The following is a 16,312-nucleotide window of genomic DNA, read 5'->3' on the forward strand; positions in this document are numbered from 1 at the left end:
AGTGCTGTATGTCCTGGGTTCGGCCAGGACAGGGTTAATTTTCACCGGACTCCAGGAAGGGGCACAGCCGGGGGGTGGGGGCTGACCCCACCTGGCCGAACAGAGCCCGGTATTCCATACCCTGTGATGTCACACTGGGTTCCGGTGGGGGGGGTGGCTCGGCAAGAACCCTCTCGTGGCTCGGGAGCGTGCGGCGCCGGTGCGGTCCGAGAGAGCGGGTCTGTTGTTGTCGTGTTTTCTCCTTATCTGTATCGTTGTTGTTCCTGTTCCCTCTCTTTGCTGTTCTGTTAAACTGCCCTTATCCCGACCCACCGGTTTTCTGTCTGTTTTCTTTCCATTCTCCTCCGCACCGCGGCGGGGGGGAGGGGCGGCCGCGTGGCGCTTTTGTTGCCGGCAGCAGCCAAAACCAAAACACTGTAGCTGTCACAAGAAGATGTGCAGATGTTGCAAACCTGCCTGACAATAAGAAAAGCAACTGTTTTGCTACCGTTTTCCTTTAGAACAGCGTCTTTCCCAGGCAGGCGTTTGACCTGTTCGTGGAATAACAACTGCCACTAGAAGTGGGCCGCATGGGAAGAGCATGCTGTTCTCCTGGAAGTCAGAAGACTGGCTTCCGTTCCTGCGTGTTGCTGATTTGCTTTATGACCTGCGAGTCCTCTCCCGCTATGTTTGCTTTACTTGTTTTCTCGATGGCGATCTGTTCAGCAGAGGAAATGCCTTTTACTTCTGTGCAAGATCTGGGCTCAAGTTGCTTGGGGGGGAAATTGCAGCTGGTTGAGAAGTCAGTCACTAATTTTTGCTAACCAAAGTGTAGCTGAGATAAATTTGCCTGAAAAGTACTTTCCTTTATTGGAAAGGACTCTATAGCTTTACACGCAATGAATTTAAAACCATGTAGAAACTTCAAAGTGCTTATGCCAGCTGAGCTTTTTGTATTTTAAATGTGTTTGAAGCTGCTTCAGAGCAGAAGCTTTTGCTGCTCTAGGGAAAAAAGCTTTAATTCTAGATACTGCATCAATTTACCAGCGACTGTCAGACTTTCCTTGACCTGTCTCTGTAATGTAGTTTGTAATGGAGAGATCCTTCAGTTAATTGATGGAATAACCTTGTACCTCCAGCCTGAGGCTATTGCTAAGGACGGTTTGCTTGCTTGGATGCGCTGTTTGCCGTAGCCCCTGGCTGGAGTTGATACAGCATTTGAATTCGGGCTGGTAAGGTTTTGTTTCTACTGGTAGTGGAATTGAGACTGAAATAAAGCAGGTGAAATTACGACCTTACTGAAGTCATTAGCAAAGCTGCCATTGACTGAAGTAAGGCTAGGATCTCAGCCAAGGGTTTGGGTTGTTAAATTTGTGGTAACATATTAATTGAGTTGTATTAAAACAAGGTTTTGAAAAAGTTAATCTTTAGCTTCGTGATACAATCTCCATTCCATAAATATTGTACATAGTGTTACTAAAAGTTTACCTTTTTTGGGCAGGTTGATAGAGGTAGATTTTAATTTATTTTTATAATCTGTGTGTTTGCACTCCTAGGAAAGAACTAAAGTACGCAGATGTCATTATTTCTGTAAATGAAAAGGACTTAATCCTAAATCTTCTAATTCTTTTATAGTATATGGCAGCAGAGCTATCTAACACTCTGTCCTGCAGGAAATATTTGGCATACTTGTAAGCTCCAGGGAGAGGAGAACTAGGATGATAACATCCATTAGCGTTGCTTTTGAATGAGAACTTGCATAAAGACTTTCTCGAGGAAAAGAAAAATCACTATTAGATTTAAAGGCTTTTTAGCAAAAGGAATGTATTGCAAGCTTTCGACCTTCCTGTGCTGTATGAAGCTTTACTGGTGCGTATGCCAGAAAATCCTGTTGATTACTGGACTCTTCCAATGTGTGCTGCCCTTCTAGAAAGTCGACATCTGGACTGTATTTATTCTACTATTTTCTCGTCACTGGATGTGTCAGAGTAGATTTTCCTCCTTTAAATTTTGATAAATTTTGTTTCTATGATTTGGCAGAAAAGATTTTGTGCAATTTTAAAGGCACAACTAATAATGTGTTCCCAAGCTCTGATGACAGTTAGAACAAACGGTATTGTTTTAAAACGTAAATGTATATTTTGCTGTACTACTCTTCTTGCTTCTCTTATCTGCTAGAATAGTTTTAGCATTAAGCATATTTTAATACACATCTAGAAACAGGCAAGACTGCTTTTATTATATTATTATATTGCTTCAAGTCATGAATTATGTTAATGTAAACACTGTAGTAAAAGGGAGACTGTATTGGCACCTGAGGTCTTTTATTCCTGCTTGTCAGTCTTCACATTTGTCTTGTATGTGGAGACTCTGGCCTGGGTAGAAATGGGATTGTTCATTAAGAGTCAAAGTGTGTTCTTCCACTTGTAGCGGTCCCAAAGTACACCCAGTTTGTGTTGCACATCGATGGTATCTTGGCAAAAAGGAAACCGAGTTATCCATTAGCTAATTGTCAGAGTAATCTTCTTTGTAACCAGCTCTTCAAGTAATACCTTCCAAGTTTTCCCATGCAATGAGTAAAGCTAGCATAGTCAACAAGTTTCAAGGAACTACTCTCTCAATCACTGGAAAGTTTTGACTAATTGAGCACAGTGATTTTTAATCTCTGGTATTCTGTATTATTTTTCAGTGATGTTTGTCTTATGAGGAACAATGGAACAAAATGGTTTTGGACAGGTTGATGTAGTTGCTTCTGAGAATTCGGGAGCGTGCGGCGCCGGTGCGGTCCGAGAGAGCGGGTCTGTTTTATTGATGTATGCCATCAATAAAATCAGGTGCCTTGATTAACCCTCTAGTATTGCAGGTCACAACTTGGTAACTGAGGCTGTGATAAATATCCCATAGCTTGTCTGCAGAATCAACTTTTTTTGTTAGTGTTTTCAGTTAAAAGTTTTCTCCTGCAAAACCTAGGGACTGATACTGTTCTGTCAGGTCAAACAGATAAGCTGTTTCACCTGAAGTTTGTACCTAGCTCTTGTAGGCTACTTTTCCGTGATGGGTTTGCTAAGCTGCTGTGAGTGCACTTCCTCAGTCTCCATTGCTGCTTGCTCATGGGTGGAGGAGTGCACATATGGCCACCTCATAGCAAGAGGTCACCTCTGCTAGCGCAGCTGTCCCGTGGGCTTTCCGTCATTTGAGAGGGTTGGAAGGTAAGAAGAAATGAGATGGTTTTAGAGTCCATTCTCTTTGAACATCTGGGGTGATATCCTTTCTGGGGTGATATCCTTTCTGTATATGAAGAGTTAAAATTTCAAGTGCTATATTGTCTCATTTTTGCAGAGATTAAGTGTAATGTGAGGATAGGGATGCTTCTAAGCTGCCTATCTGATCAAGAAGTGCAGGTCTGAAGGTACTAAATACCCAAGTGAATGCAGACTAGCTGCAAAACTGACGTATGCAGCATGGTGGAGGAAGGTGAAGACTGTAAGAATGTGCTTAAACTCCCCCTGCTAAATTAACATTGCTGTTCTGAGTATCTTAGCTGAGAAATATGCAAGCATGCAAAATGTACACTTGTCATTCTTAAAGTAGTTGGTTTCCAACCTTTAATTTCTGAAGGACTGTTGAATGACGGAACTACTTTGACTTTTTCCACACAAATCCCTCTAATGAAATGCGTTTCTGCTTTACACCCGTCAGAGTTGCTAGTGGCAGTCACTGCCTCGCTTGAAATGGAATCTTTCTCCAGTAATCTACTGCCAGTTAATCAGGGCTAAGTGAGACCTGGTAATCCCATTGATGTGCCTGGACTTATCTGAAGACAAGACCTAATTTTTATTTTTTTAAAAGAGCTGTAGTAACATCATTTGTAATTATAGTGATATGAACTTGGTCACGCTTCCTGCCTACAATATCGTGTATGTAAACACTACAATAAATTCTGTCTAAACACGTTCTGCTTTAACTCTACCTCTGTCTTAAGAAGTAAATGTGCATTTGCTGTCTTTATTTATCTCTGTACTGTACCACTCTGCACTAATAAATTCATTTCTTAATGAATTCATGTAGCCGTATGGCCAGAAATATATTTTTTAACTAGCTAAGAGTCTGTGATAAGCAGTGCAAAGAATCTGTTTCTTTAAAATATGTTTTACTGTACTTTGAAACTGGCTTCTAAAGATACTGAATGTTTCCATCAACTTGGTAATACTCATAACCAGCTCCTGGTATATACAATATATTAAAATGATGCTAAATATAAAAGTGTGTGTGTATAATGATTTTAAGAAAACTAATATATATGTCTCTGCACTCTGAATAAATCTGTCTCTGGACTTGTGATCAAGGCAGAGGACAGGGCTGTTTCTTGTTACTTAAGGTAACACAGGAATTCAGGCACATAGCAAAAAGCTTTTAATCACACTAATGTGATGCATTGTATCAACATCTTAATGCTAAGCTGATCTTTAGGATGAAAGTATTTTACACAAACACCATGTAGTTCCCTGCAACATCGGTGCTTTCTGTTCTAGACAGTGAAGGTCTCTTGTGTAGTCAAAGCCGTAAATGGAATGAAATGAGGTTGCTTTAAACAAAGGTTTCATAAGTTGTTGAAAATCAGTTTTGAGGAAAATGTCTGAAATGTTTTGCAGAGGTGAATCTGGTGCTGGGAAGACTGAAAACACGAAGAAGGTTATTCAACACCTTGCTCGTGTTGCTTCCTCTCATAAAGGAAGAAAGGACCATAATATTCCCGTAAGTTGGGATATTTTATCATTTGTTTATTGTTCTTTTTTAAAACTACCATCTTTGCATTTGAAAAAACCATAACTTTTTTATTAAAGATAAGCTGTAATGTAATCCACATAATTTTCTCAACCGTTATTTTCTCTTTAGTAGGGGCTGAAATGAGCAGTTACATTAAAATTTCCAGTTGATGTTAGCTGTTTAACTTCTCTTCTGAAATTAAAGGCTTTATGCAACCATTGTAACTAGGAACGGTATCAAAGCTTTCTGATGCAGTGTATGCCAGTTTTCCAAAAATTTAATTAACTTGGGCAAGTCTTAGTGAATTTAGTTCCCTCAGATGCAGTTTTCAGTACTATATTTGTGAACAAGCTTTCTGTTCTTTCAAAAATTATCTTGTAGATAAGAAGAATCATCAAGCTTCAAAACTGCTGTAGACTTGATATGTCTACAAGCGAGCAGCTAATAAAAAGCTCTAGTTTTAGTACAGTACAGACAAAAGCATATGCAATTATGTTAGAGTCTTGGGCTTTTTGGTAACTTGTCACTAACTGATTTATGTAGAACTTTCTTCAGATTTACTGCTAGACTTCAAAATTCACAATGAGTTTTTATCAATATTTTGCTTTACAAGATATGGATGGGTTTGATTATCTGTTGCTATGAGCACTTAGATCTCTTTGCAGTGGAATATTAATTCAACTTGCTAGAAGCAAGTGGCTTGCTATATTCGATACTGGCGTATGTGGTTGGAAGTTTTCAAACTATATCAGACTCAGAAGCATCAGCTTCTGTAATTTCTAGTGTATAACACTTAATATTAAGATATTCTGGAATGTGTCAAGACTCAAACTCCTAGAAAACCAGGAGAGGACTTTTGACCAGTCTGTGAAGAAAAAAAAAAAGAATTTGAAGTTGGAGAGAGGGAAAGATTGCTCTGCAGATAGATTTGGAGGCCTTAGGAGGATGCTGTGACTGGAGTGTCGGCAGCATTAACATTGTCATGTGCTAGGGGAATACATGGCTCTGCAGAATGCTATTTAGAAAGTCATCCTTCAGAATTTGTTTTCTGTGTGGGTTTTGATTTATAAATATTCTTGGATTTATGGCTGTGCAGCCTTGAACAAAACTAGTGTTTTTAAAATTTCTACAGGAGTATAATTGCCTACAACTTTTTTTGGGGGAAGGGAATTATGCAGAGAATGGAACTGCACAGAGTTTGTATACCAAGTACTTCTAAACACACTATTGACAGCTTGTAATGCACCAGGTTGAAGAGACTTCTGTGAGCCTCTTGTCGAGCCTCCTTTCAAAATATGCTTCCCTTTAAAGCTGAGTTTTGACAACCTTGTGTGATGAAGATTATACAACCTTTCTGCAAAACTTTTCCTGTGCTTAACCACTTAAACAGTCAAAAATAGGGGTTTAAAAAGTACTCCTTGTTTGTTTGGCTGTGTTTCCATAAGCACTTTGTGCCAGTACCTGTGCTAAAAGTAGTCCCCTTTTTGAGTTTTGTCATCGTAACAATTCCTGTGGCCACTCACTGGGCTTGGAGACTGCAGGCTCAAACTACTGTTCTGAAAGTCATAGAATCATAGAATGGTTTGGGTTGGAAAGGGCCTTAAAGATCATCTGGTTCCAACCCCCCTGCCATCAGCAGGGACATCTTCCACCAGACCAGGTTGCTCACAGCTCCATCCAACCTGGCCTTGAACCCTGCCAGGGAGGGGGCAGCCACAGCTTCTCTGGGCAACCTGGACCAGTGTTTCATCACCCTCATGGGGAAGAAATGAAGTCCATCTGGCTTTAGATGAAACAAGTTTCCTCTGTTTGTTGCGTGGATGCATAACTGATATGAAGTGAAGGCACAGAAAAAAGCTGGGGTGGAAGATGTTGGTGAAGGGAAGGATGAGTTGCTCAGTCTAATGCAGTGCTGGCTAATTCTGTTTAAGTTGCTGGTTGAACTGGAATCTAATTCTCTACTTAGCAGCGTGATCAAATGGGACAGGAGTTTAAGGTGGTGGGTGTAATCAGCTGCTTCGTGAGCCATCGAAGACTGTCACGATGAAGACTGGAAAAGTTTTTATTCTTTGTAAAACATAGTTCAGACACAGTAAAAAGAATAGGGTAGTGTCCTGAATAGAAGTTTGATACTTTGATTGTGCGCTTCATTCAATGCACTGCTATAGTAAGCACTGAATTAAGTATATGTTTATGAAAAATGCAAAATGTTCACGTAACCTAAACCGTTTTGAAAATACAAATGAGTCTCGCTTCTGTAACAATTAATTTTTATTTATATACTGCAGATGAAGAATGTCTAATCTACACACCTAACACTCAAAAGTTAGGAAGTGTCAGAATTGGTTATATTTAAGCAGCCCTAACTTGTTCCTGTTCACATATACATTAGAAAACTGTAGAGGGCTGGTGGTGATCCGTAGTATCCATCTGTACAGCCTTTGCACTGACTGTGCACAAAGATGATGCTAAACAGGCTTGTTAAATAGACAGCAAGTCATGGATTTACTTTTATCCATCCTGTAACGAATAATTATCAGTGCTATGCATATTACTGAGACTTCTGAAAGTTGCATACATAAATAACTCTGTAACGCATGAAATACTTATGGCTCTTGAGGGGTTTAAATTCCCAAATATTTGAAGGTAAGAAGAAATAGACATGGTAACAATGAAGAAAAAAATAAATGGTGGGTGAAAATCTTTGTTAAGGCATTACAAATGATGCAACTGGTTTCTAGGAAATTGAAGTAGTAATGTAAAATACAATTTAATGAGAAGGCAAAATAATATAAACATGAAAAAGACAAGATAATTTAGAACATTAAAAAAAAAATCTTTTTTTTTTAATATGATGGCATGAATAGAGCCATGTGACGCTCACTGATGAAATCAAGTATTTAAACAAATAATTTGGTCAGTGTTAGAAATGCAAATCTATGGGCACTTTGAGATATCTGTCCCAAAACAAGAGCTCAAAGAAAAGATCTGAAGTGAAAGAGCTGAATAGATTAGGTAATTATAGCAGACTTTTCAGCTCCAGATCTCTGTTTCAAACTGCAACCAAAAAAGTCATTAGAGCCTGAAGGCTGAAATAAATTTGCTTTTCTTAGTCCATTTGTTCCAAGTGAACGTTTTTCCACATCATACTGATTATTCTGAACAGAGAGGATCAAACTGGCTTTGTTCCTGGATTACTTTTTAACTGCAAGAAAATATTTCCTCTAGGACAGGATGTGCTTTACCTTTATGAATAGACCTCTTCACTTGAGAGTTATCAACAAATATGATCTTACAAAAAAATGGAGAGTACTGAAGGGTTGCAATGAAAGTTCAAAAAGAACAGAACTCAATGCGGTTCAGTTTAACACAAGATAAAGATAAGACTTATAGACAGGAATTTTGGAAGGAGCGGTAGCTTCATACTGAAACATCTAACCTTATTTTTAGATCCTGAGTTGTTTTCTGAGCAGGTATGATGCAGCTTTGCAAAATTCACATCACTTAGCTGAGTAAACTAAACCTTTGCTAGCTGCTTTACAGAACTCTGTCAAAACCTGTTATTCTTCACTAAAACACTGCTAGTTGCTAGTTATTGAAATTAGTAGACATAAACGGAAGAAGTGTGCGTCTGTCTTGGTGTGAAAATTTCTTGTGGTCTGAGTTTCACCACCGCGTTTTCTCCCTAGGCTCTCTGGTGTGAAGCTCAAGATTGTTAAATTTGTTGACTGAGACAAGGGAATAGGGGAATTGAAAATTTCTGCGTTTCTGCAGAAACTGCAAATTTGGATTTTGGGGATTTTTTTGTTTTGCTTTATTACACTCATGTTCCATTTACCCTTTTTTCTGGCAAAAGTTAAAGGTATTCCAGTTTTTTAAGACTTTGCTTCTCATGTGGACGGTAATTCTTGAAAGAAAGCTTCTATCTCAATTGTAGGATTGCCTTTCTTAAGTACTTGAAGTACAGGGCAAAAACAAAGCCACAGGCTCTGTAAGTATTGCTTTCCTCTTGGTTCTTTCATAACCTTTTTGATTTTTGAAAAATAGTGATGATCTTATCCATACAAAAACACCTTGCAGTGACTAAGGCTGTCGAGACAGTTACTTGGTGTTGTGGGTTTATTTTTGTTGTTGTTTGTCAAAACTGTGGAAAGCAGGGCTGCCGGAGGCCCGGCCAGTCTGACTAATTGAAGTCTTGCTTGTCTTGCAAGCCCCCCATTCTGTTTGTTGGAGGACCAAAATTCCAAATTTCTGAAGGTGAGACCAGTATGCGTGGTGGAGATTCTGCTCTTAAGTGATGGTAGTACCAAGTGATAGCTCTCAAAGCATTTCAGGCTGCTGTTGCGTTATCTATAGAGTTTGCGCCTGAAGACTTGTGGGGTTTGACCAAGGGGAAGCTGAGACACTGAGAGCTTTAAAAGGGAGATATTTGCCATGCATTCTTTCCAATTCCATGGGTCTTCCAAACCTAAGAGCTGGAAACAGTGTTTATCATAGCTACTGTTGTTCATTGCAAACAGAGTTCCAAAAGTGTAAAACAAATGCTGTGCTAAAACCAGACCTCCTGTGTGTTCAATTCCAAGTCTCGCTTACTTGGAAAACAAGTGTTCATGTCTCTGTACGGTTCCAGTTGATCCGTAGTATTGACAGGTCAGTCACTTGAAATGAAATCTGTATTATATCTGGTGTATGAGACCTCTGTATGGATTTTGTATATTCAGTTATTTGTGTTGCTTAGAGACTATTGTTGTGGAGTCTCCTTCTCTGGAGATATTCAAGACCTGCCTAGACGTGATCCTGTGCAGCCTGGTCTGGGTGACCCTGCTTCGGCAGGGTTGTTGGACTGGGTGACCCACAGAGGTCCCTTCTAACCCCTACAATGCTGTGATTCTGTGATTCAAATTCTATTGTAGAAGTTATTCTTTCTCCCCTTTCTCATGGCTAGGAAAAGAAGCTGATGGAGGATGGAATTGCTGAATGTACTTCTCAGCTGGCTGAAGAAGAAGAAAAGGCCAAAAACTTGGCCAAACTCAAGAACAAGCAGGAAACGATGATCACTGATTTGGAAGGTTTGTTCTTGCTACATTTGCCTGTTAACAAGTTGTACATCATGCGAGAAAGGAGTGGATCACTTATTACAGTGTATGCAGTATCTGGTCCAGTCTGCTAAGTGTAACCTTATATGTAGATGCCTTAATAGCTGTTGCTTTTATCTAAATCTTGAAAGAATAATTTATTGCTTGCAAGCCTTGTTGCATTTGGCTGCTCAGTCTTTCTCGTGTTTCATTTGTTAGCTTTTCATTTTTGAGAATCCATTTTATTTAATGATACACTCCAGAAATTCATGTTGTTGCATGCATCCCTTAGTAACAAGGTAAAACATCTGTCTCTTGGGAAGGCGCTACACTTTTCTATAATAACACATTAGAACAACATATTTCTGGAAAAATGTTAGTAGGCATTCATTAGTCTTCTAATATTTTGTGAATAAGCAAATCTGAATTGTTCTGCCTTTCTTGATGCTTTCTTTATCTAAAATGGTTCGATTTCTTTGGCCATTTATTTCTGATTGTTTTGCCTGTGTTGTCACGACTGAATTAGCCCTATATGTAACCTTTCATGATGTTATGGTGGGTTTTTTAATTACTTATGGTTGTAAATAGGTATTGTGCAACATTAATAAACTGCCAAGCCAAAGTTGCAAAATATAAGGCAATGTTGCTATCTGCCCTAATTTGGAAATATTTTTTTCACTTACTGTTATGGGTTGTCTTGCTACATATTTTAATACTGATGCGCTTATGGAAAAATACCAAAGTTTAGTCTTATCTGTGTAGGAAGGTATTGAAGTAATAGGAATAATAGATGATTGATGTACCTTTTATTTAAAAAGCCTATTCAGGGACTTTAAGATGGGCATAAGTAAGCTGTACTCATTGGAAAATAATGCTTGAGTAGTTGTGTACTTAAATTGGGACTAGTGTTTCTGAAGATACTTGACAGATGTGGCTGGTTATGGTGCTGTTCCCAGAGTGATGACCTTAGAAATGGAAATTAAAGCTTAAATATAAGGCATGCAACTGCTTGGCTAGTAAAGCACAGTAAAATGATACTCTTTGAGACAATTCAAGAAGCCATGAAGGTCACTCTGCTAGGGTCTTGACACTGGTAAGTACCGAAATTTGAGGGGGGGGGGGGGGCAACAAAAACCCACAAAACCCCAGAAAAACCCCACTAATTCAGTTTACTGTGAGTTTTCCCCATTGCGAAATTGTGTCTTATGCCACTATTCTGTCACCTGCCAGAAATACAATGTAAAAACAGAGAAAAGTGCTATTTTTTTTTTTTTTTAATGAGGAGCTGTTTAGAGAAAAACAATGTTACTTTAGATTGTCTGGAAAATCCCAAATACCCCTCGGTAGCTCTAAGATATGATTCTTGAACATGGCTCCGTTTCCATGTAGAAGATGTCCTGATCTTGTAGCAGGCTTAGGAGGGGTGTGAGAAACCCCTGCACTGAGAATCCACAAAGTATTGAACAAGTCTAATAACTTACATTTATTCTAATAGATGTTGAATTGTGCTAATGCTATGCTAAGCAAAACCTTCCTGTGACTTCAATATATTACATACCTGGTCATTAGCTAACTGTAGACAATGCAGCCAATAACTATCTTAATCAGACCACAGGCAGATCATCTAAATGTATTTTATTGCTAGGGCACTGATAACTGGATGGTGTTCACAAAGAAATACCTTAGGGCAGGGGTGTCTTGACTACACAAAGAAATTACTGGAGGCTATCAGGGTTGCAAAGTCTTGCTAAATATCAATGGGATGTGACTTAGTGGTACAGATACTTGCAAAAATTGTTTATCCAAGTTTTCTTTAAGTTACACTATTTTCCAGTAGACCTTTTGGAGTCTAGCCTAGCCCTTCCACAACTATGCAAGCCATAATTTTTTCCAGTCTGTAGTTCTTCATTTTTGAATCCTGATGTCTGCGATCACCTGGCCGAGCAGCTCAAACTGCTCTTCTGTTAGATTCTATTCCTTATTTTTCTGTCAACATGTGATTATGTTTGTTACCTTACTTCAAACTTTTTTCTCCAGTCATTGACTTTTTCTTGACTTTCTATCTGAATCATGCAGTTCTACTTTGCTATTTCATCTTTCCCAGTCACCCTTCCAGCTGCAGTCTGGAGAAAGAATTGACACAGTGTATATTAAACTTCCCACCCTTCTTGCTGTCCCATTGCCCTGCCCCTGAACCTTCTGAGGATAACAACAGGAAAAAATTGCTTATAAATATAATCCTTTACTTCCATAGAGTGCTTAAAAAAGGAGGAGAAGACCCGTCAAGAATTAGAAAAAGCTAAAAGAAAACTTGATGGTGAAACAACAGACCTACAGGACCAAATAGCGGAGCTGCAAGCCCAGATTGAAGAACTGAAGATCCAGCTGGCCAAGAAAGAGGAAGAACTGCAGGCTGCTCTTGCTAGGTCAGATCATGATGGAGCTTTATGACTACAGAAGTGTGGTAGAAACCTACTTTCCCAGACAGAATGTCAGCTGACTGCAAACTGATGAGTTAAAACTGGGAGTGTTCAAGCAGAAGCCAGTTCATGTTTGTACTACAGCATCTCTAGACACCTGTGTGTTTTGCGTAGACAGGGCAAAAAAGGAACTCAATCTTTCATCACCATCCTTGCTCTATAAAGCTCCAAAACCAATGTTTCATCAGGGCTTAATAGCACTTTGGCTCTGGAAGCTTTTTAGTCTCCCAGAGTTCAGCCTCAGGAGGGGGAAAAAACATGTAATCGTCGAGAGTGTTCTTAGTTCATCCAAATACTGGATAATGTCTGTCCAACTCAATCAAAGATCTGTGTGGTAGTCTCGCAGCCACATGTTAAAAACTAAACACCACCTGAGTTTTCTGAGTAATGATCTCTAACTTTGCAGGAAGAGACAGTCCTACAGACAAGGGTGCATTTTTGGGAGTGTTGAGGTCTACAAAACTGGAATACCTGAATGCAAACTGGAAAGCTTGATCATTCCAGTAGTGCATCTGTAGTACCTGGGGCACTGCGCTCATTAGGATCTTGAGAATAACAGTGCAGTAGTGGCTTTGTCTATGAAATTTTAGGAGGTGGATTTTGTTCAAGTGGGAAAGATGAGTTATTTTTTGAGTACATAACTTATACTAGACTTATGAGAAGAGATCTGAAGCTATGAAATATCATTAACTGTTGTGGTTCTGTTTAACAGAGGTGATGAAGAAGCAGTTCAGAAACACAACGCACTGAAAGTGATGAGAGAGTTGCAGGCTCAAATTGCAGAACTGCAGGAGGATCTTGAATTTGAGAAGGCATCTCGCAACAAGGCGGAAAAGCAGAAAAGAGATTTAAGTGAAGAGCTGGAGGCTTTAAAAATTGAACTAGAAGATACCTTGGATACCACTGCAGCACAGCAAGAGCTGAGGTAGGATCATGTGTCTGTATAAGCAGGCACCATTAAAATTCACCTTGAATTTACAAAAGACTAAAATGTTGATTTTTGATAACTATTGATGCTTCCTCTAGGACAAACCGAGAGCAGGAGGTGGCTGAACTGAGGAAAGCAATTGAAGAGGAAACCGAAAACCATGAAGCACAGATCCAGGAAATCAGGCAGAGGCATGCTACTGCCCTGGAAGAGCTCTCTAAACAACTGGAACAGGCCAAACGAGTGAGCAGAAAATTAATTACAGAAATACATTTTTCAGCTTCAGGACTTTTATAAGTAACATAAGTGGCGTGGTCACTTCCAGTGATATCTGCAGATCTAAATTGTCCTCTGTACATACTTAACTACTGCAGTTGAATCAAATATATCCTGCTGTTTGAACATATAGCAACTTTTCAGATAGATGCCAAGACTATCTAAAAGTCTTTGTTAGACCTGGAAACAGTGCACCTAGAGATAAATTGATGTAGTACTTTTGTGGGAATTCTCGAGCAGCCTATGTGCTTATTTGGTGAAAAGCAGTTCTCTGCCTAAGCGAACTGCGGAATGGTTCCAAGTAAGGTAATTGTAATGTCGACACTCACAAATAACAAACTGTGAGTACGGGTAGCGTAAAAGTTCTTCCAGCCACTCTTCACTTTATGCTTGTACCGTGACCTCCAGTGCTAGATATCTGTGGAGTATCTTGCTGATTTGCAGAGTTATATTGTGTCTCTGGTAACCCCTGCCAGAGCAGAGGAAGCGGCACACCTGGACAACGTGGTTCCTACTAGTGCAGCTTCAGTGTCTTTGTTCAGAAGTAGAATTAATCCAACACTGCCAAAGAAAAAAAAAGTATCTCTAGCTTGTAAAATTTTATTTCTAGTCATTCACAGATATATGGGTGGACAGTTCATATACTGTACTAATATTTTTGTGTAGGAATATTTCAGAAGCCTCCTTAGTTTAAAATACTACGTGAGAAATATAGTAGTTAAATCTGATGGAAATTATAGCTTATTCACCTGAAAATCTTACGTGTTTCCTGTGCTCCTTATTCATTAAATATTCTCAATAAGAGCATAAAAAGACAGAAGAATACCCTACAATCTTAAACAAAGGTCCTGTGATAAGATTGTCAGTTCTGGCAATATAGTAAGAATGGCACTTAAACATCCCTTATGGCAATTACTACCTTTTTAAAAAGGTTTTTGACAAATGTCAGTGCAGTGGTGAAAAGTGCTTTATTATGCACCTCCAGGCTGCTATGCCTACTAAAATCAGGGCAGCTGTAGCTGATATCTTTCCTTTTATTTCTGTGAGATGAGCCATGCTGATCTGTTAATGGGCACATTCCTTCCTGCTCAGTGCTACTCACATGGTCCTTTTACAGCACTGACATCCCAGATCTTACTGAATTCATAGAAATATCTTCTGGTCCTCACTGTTACCTGTGATATCTGAGAGTGGATTAACTTGCATTACCTTAATTTTTTTGGCTAACATATGCAAAATGTTACACAGCAGGATTTTAAATGCTCCCTACTTACAACTTGCTGAGCAGTTGTTTTATCTTTGAGCTTATAATCCTGATTTGCTGGACTGAATATTTTTAGCAGAAAACTTTATTGATATGTAAAAAAGTGTTGAAGTTCTTCCCTTTTGTTTTTCCTAGTTCAAAGCAAATCTTGAAAAAAACAAGCAAGGCCTAGAGTCCGACAACAAGGAGTTGGCCTGTGAAGTGAGGGTACTGCAGCAGGTCAAGGCAGAGTCTGAACATGAGAGGAAGAAGCTCGATGCTCAGGTGCAAGAGCTAACTGCTAGGGTCACAGAAGGAGAAAGACTGAGGGTGGAGCTGGCGGAGAACGCTAACAAGCTGCAGGTAAGGCTGTATGGAATTCCTAAACTGCTGAACTATACACAAGAAAGTAAAAGCTTTAACCATACACAGAAGTGGCTAGGAGGAATGACTATCAAAGATGCAGCTAGGTCTACAGGAATGGGGACTGTAGTTGATGTGGGAGGCGATCTCAGTCATGTACTCGTGTACTTGAGGGGCTTGAAAGTGGTGACACACCTCAGATAGCTGGAGAGCCATGACATGAATCTTGAACTTTTTGGACTATGTAAGAATCACAGTGGCTTTGAAGTACATGGCTTCCCATTTTGGAGACCAAATCCTGTAGGAGGCTCTGCTGACAGCTGGCCTACAGGTTTTTGGCTTGGATGTGGAGTTGAGTAGAGTGGGCTGAGCTCATTTGTAGGCTTGAGCAAAAATGTACTGATTGATGATGGCCACACGTTTCCTTTTGTGCTTCAAAAGGAACTTGACAGATAGGGATTGCAAGTAAAGGGCTGTTCCTCTGCGAAATGGAGAAAATAGACAAAATGCAGTCAGAGCTGACTTCTTAGCCACAGCAAAGAGTATTATGAGTAAATCAAGCTAAAGTGCTTGAAAAAGGGAATGGCCCCATTCTTTTTGGGGGAAGCGTTTTGGCAGTCTCCCACTGTATATACAAGTAGCATAGCCTAAAATAGCAAGAATTGGCACCTGGCATTGACCTTTTCTCTTGCAGTGATGCTTTAAACCCAGCTGCCACCCTGATAATCCTTGAATTAATGGCACTGTAAAATACACGGTCCTATAAAATACATGATCCTATAATGAAAAATAGCTTTAAATATGACTGTAGATGTTGGAATGACATGCTCTGCTAAATATCATGGCTAAGTCTTATTATGTTCTGTCTTATGTTCAGGACTGACACGTTTCTAACCAAACTTCAGTATTCTTAGCTTGTTGTACCTGGGATGTGTTGTTGTCTTGCCTTCCACGGAATTTGTGGAGGTTTTGTGTTCCGTGTCAGATGTAGGCTTTGCCATGGATCTGCTGCGCGTTATTACCTTTAGACTGCTTGATTTGCAGAACAAGTTGGATAATGTCTCAAGTCTCCTGGAGGAAGCAGAGAAGAAAGGCATTAAGTTTGCCAAGGATGCGGCTAGTTTGGAATCTCAGCTTCAGGATACACAGGTGTGTGTGCAGTGAAGCTTGAACTTAGCGCTGAAGCTTTGTTCCTCATTGA

The sequence above is a fragment of the Opisthocomus hoazin genome, chromosome 13 (assembly GCF_030867145.1).
Source record: "Opisthocomus hoazin isolate bOpiHoa1 chromosome 13, bOpiHoa1.hap1, whole genome shotgun sequence".
NCBI lineage: Eukaryota > Metazoa > Chordata > Aves > Opisthocomiformes > Opisthocomidae > Opisthocomus > Opisthocomus hoazin.